Raw genomic sequence first — 4,601 nt, 5'->3', positions numbered from 1 at the left:
GGGAGACTCCTCAGAGATGATCTCGAAGTCAGAGAACTAAGCAAGGAAAAGTTGCTCAGACAGGGTGAGTGAGCACTGAGTGGGCAGGACCTTCCTCTTTCCTCAGCTGAAGTCCTGATGCATTTTCAGAAAATGATCTACCAACACATCTGAGCCTGTTATCTGTTGTAACTGGGAAGAACGGAATTGTTTCCATGTTGGGTCTGTTTCTCTTTCTTTAACATCTGCTTCCCGTTGCTTTTGTTATTGTAATCACTAAAAGGATGCTGTCTATAGGTGTAAGCATCATAATGGCCTGCCTCAGGGGACCTGCCCTTCTGCCAGATTGTTAACCTAAAGTGTCTTTGTCCAGCTCACAGAGGGGCATCCTGACCCTGCCCACCTGTGAACTGGCTGCAGAAAAGAAGAAATGAACACATTCCCTCACCAATGCTGGCCAACCCAGGAGATATTTTGCAAGACTTATAGCCTTTTTCCTTTCTCACTTCCTCCTCCTCTCTGTTCTCTAAGAGAAACTGGCATCCAGACCCTGTTAAGACAGTACTCTAGGGCGCTAGTCCACCATCTTAGCAGAAGCCCAGCTTTCCAAATAAAGCTGTGTTCCATGTCTCAACACTCTGTCTCCGAATTATTGGACTGTCATGTGGTGAGCAGACCGAGCTTGAACTCAGTAACACTGTGACAAACTAAACCAAATTTCAAAAAGCATCAAGTAAAAAGGTGACTGGGGGGACTGGCTGGTTCTGTGTGGCAGGTGAGCGATGCAGAGACATGCAATTTGACAGGAACCTGTTCCTGAGTCCAAGATGGATCTGCTGGACACACACAGGCCAATGAATAGGAGAGATGAGGTGCTGAGGCAAGGAGTACGACTTTATGCAGAGAGCTGGCTGACCGAGAAAATGGCAGTCTAATGTCTCAAAATAACCATCTTGTCAGGGTCTAGATGTCCGGTTCTTTAACAGAGTCAGAGAGAGAGAAGTAAAGAGGAGCTACAGTCAAAAGTCAGCATAGACAGGGAGAGGCAGAGAGGAAGTAAAGTAAAAAGGGTCTTCCGTCTCACAAAACATCTCTGGGAAGGACCAGCCTTTGGAAAAGGGGTGCATTTATCTCTTCTTTTTGTAACCTTTCACAGGTGGACAGGGTCAGATTATCATTTTATGAGCTGAACAGACACTTTAGTCAGGCAGAGGGGCAGGGTCCTTTGAGGCAGGCTATTATGTATGCTTATAATAATAACAGCAACGAAAAGCAAGTTAAACAAATAGTTTTCAACATGGAGTCAGAATTGGCTTCTCCCTGCAGCAAATCCACCAATCATAACAGGCTTCTTTACCTCCTCTATCCCTTGTTGACCCCTGCAGAATGGGCATTTTCCCATCTGAGGGAGACTTCAGAAAGTCACGAGTCAGCACACAGCACAGCCAAGGTCACCAGGGGAAAAGTCACTCTGGATTGAGCACCAGATAAAAAATTAACTTACTACTCCTGAGTGGCACGGTGAAGGATCTCTGTGCGAGATAATGGTTTACAATGAGGTGGAAAGTTACGAGCATGAAGGCTCTGCAGGCAGAGCTGTGAGGATAATGTTGGACCCTCTGCGCCCTTTGGGACATTCAGCCTGGTGGCCGGGGGTGGGGGTGGGGGTGGAGGCTGCTGCCCTCGGCTGTGCGCCCAGCACAGCACTTCTGCTGGTGCCCCTTTTCAGCAGGGGCATCAATTTTGGGACTGGGGGCACTCGTGAAGTTTGGGCGGGTGTGTGGTCTTGTTACCTAGTCCAAGCTCGCTCTGTTAGCTTGGACTAAGTGAAAATCTCTCAGTCGTGTCTGACTCTTTGTGACCCCCATGGACTATACTGTCCATGGAATTCTCCAGGTCAGATTACTGGAGTGGGTAGCCTTTCCCTTCTCCAGGCGATCTTCCCAACCCAGAGATTGAATCCAGGTCTCCTGCATTGCAGGTGGATTCTTTACCAGCTGGGACACCAGGGAAGCCCAAGAATATTGGTGTGGGTAGCCTTTCCCTTCTCCAGGGGATTGCCCCAACCCAGGAATCAAACTGGGGTCTCCTGAATTACAGGCAGACTCTTTACCAGCTGAGCTACCAGGGAATCCCCACAGGGCAGCCGATGAACAAAGAGACAAGTTGCTGAGGCAAGGAATAGGACTTTATTCGGAAAGCTGGCTGAACAAGAAGATGGCAGACAAATATCTGAATAACCATCTTATCAGGGGTCTGGAGGCCAGATTCTTTTTGTAGAACAGAGAGGGAGAGGAGGTGAGCAAATAAAGTAAAAAGGCCATTAAGCTTGCAAGTATCTCCTGGAATGGCAAGCCCAGGAAAGGGATGTGTTAATTCCTTCCTCCCATCCACAGGTGAACAGCATCTGAATAAAGGCATTTTAACAGTCAGGCAGAGGAGCAAATTCTTGGTATGAGCAGCCATTATGTATGATTATAATAATAAAAGCAACAGAAAGCAAATCAGAAACAGTTCCCACCCAGAATCAGGATTGGCTCATCCCTGCCACAGCCTGAGATCTCTGTGGGAGGCGCAGATATCTGCGCCCTCCACCGTGTGCTGGGAGGGGGCTCTTCTCCTCTCTTCTGTCTCATGAGCCATCAGACGCTGGCTGTGCCCCACTATATCATTTCATGACCTCCTGATGGGGCCTGCCGGCTACTTGGAAAACACTGTTCTTTGGGGTTTCCACCTTTGCTCAGTGAGGCATCCAGGGCAGCCCTGGGATGGACAGGGACGTAGGGAGTGGGCCCAAGCAGCAGGAAGCCTCACTGAGTATCTCTGAAATACTATCAGGTTTAAGAGAATCCGGCTTTGGAAGTAGTCTGGGGTTGGGCTTCCCTGGTGGATCAGATGGTAAAGAATCTGTCTGCAATGCAGGAGACCTGGGTTTGATCCCTGGGTCAGGAAGGTCCCCTGGAGAAAGACATGGCAACCCACTCCAGTATTCTCACCTGGAGAATCCCCAAGGATGGAGGAGCCTGGCGGGTTACAGTCCACGGGATCGCAGAATCAAACACGTACATGACTGAACATTTAACATGACTTCAGCGTTTGGTGAGCCCAACTGAGGGCGGTCACCACTTGTTGCTGTCTGGCCTTCGAAGGGTGACAGATTCTGCAGAAGCAGGCGGAGTTCTCTGAAGGCGTCCAAGTGGGTGGGGTGGACTGGGGTGGTGACCGCTGGCTGTCCTTAGCTTTGCTGGCTGTAGAGGCAGCGCTGGAGGTGGCTGGGGTGCTGCAGAGAAGCCAATTCTGACTCCTTGTTGGAAACTTTTTTAGACTTGCTTTAAGTTGCCTTTGTTATTATAATCATACACAATAGCCTGCCTCGGAGGACCCTGCCCTTCTGCCTGACTGTAAATTAAAGTGTCTTTGTTCAGCCCACATAGATAATCTGTCTCTGCCCACCTGTGAATAACTTCAACAAAAAGAAGAGATTAACATATCCCTTTCCAAGCCTGGCCATTCCTGGGGATGTTTTGCAAGACTGAAGACCCTTTCACTTTACTTCCCCACTGCCTCTCCCTCTCTGCTGACTTTTGACTTCAGTTTCTCATTGCTCCTCTCACGGCTTTGCAAAAGAACCTGGCATCTAGGCCCCAGCAAAATGGTTATTTGGAGACGCGAGCTGGCCATTGTCTCAGTCACTCGGCTTTGGTTTTCCAAATAAAGTTCTACTCCTTGCCTCAACCAATGGCAACCCACTCCAGTACTCTTCCCTGGAAAATCCCATGGACAGAGGAGCCTGGTGGGCTGCAGTCCGTGGGGTCGCTACGACTGAGTGACGCAGCAGCTGCAGCCGCCTTGCCTCAACACCTCTTCCCTCACCGGCCTGCCCTGCAGCAAGCAGAGTGAGCTTGGACTCAGCAAACGGGCTTGCCTGGGTTCACCTGTGTGGTTTAGAAATGGCTGGAGACAATTTGTTTTCAGGTGTCACATTTACCAGGTTCTAACTGAACAAACAGGTCTTCGGTGTTTGATTTTCTGGCTTAAGTGCAGCCTGTTGGAAAGAAAAGGACTTCATCCCCCAGGGATAGCAGGCCACTGCCGTCCACCGCCCCAGAGGGCTGGGGGTTCCCGGGGGGCTCCCAGGTCCCCTAGTGACAGGACAGCCAGAACCTCCGGCGCTGGCTGGAGTCCTGGAGGCAGTTCCGTTCCCCAGAATGAATGAGTCATTTCCTCCCACCCTCTCGGGCGCTACTAGGACCAGGCGGGTCCAGAGTGAACCCGAGGCCAGTGAGACCCAGGGGACCACCTTTGGCCTGTGGGGCCCACCCTCATCCCCAGCCCAGCGCTAGGTCCACACCGGTAACGCCGACACTTTCCCCAGACAATCCGCCTGCCCCACGCTTGCACTCGGGGTGGGTGCCCGCGGATACCCTGGCTCCGGCCAGAGCGGTGACCTCGGGTGGTCACCTCTGTCCCCCAAGTCTGCTGCCAGGAGGGAAAGAAGCCGCAGGGAGGTGTCGTGGGCGGGACGAGTGGCTTAATGAGTAAGCGGTTGGTCTCCGGTCACTCGCCGTCGCCCGCTGCGCAGCAGGAAACCCGACGGGGGTGGGCGGGGGCGCCCGGATGGG

Source organism: Muntiacus reevesi, chromosome 6, assembly GCF_963930625.1.
Source record: "Muntiacus reevesi chromosome 6, mMunRee1.1, whole genome shotgun sequence".
Lineage (NCBI taxonomy): Eukaryota > Metazoa > Chordata > Mammalia > Artiodactyla > Cervidae > Muntiacus > Muntiacus reevesi.
This window is presented reverse-complemented; position numbering follows the sequence as displayed.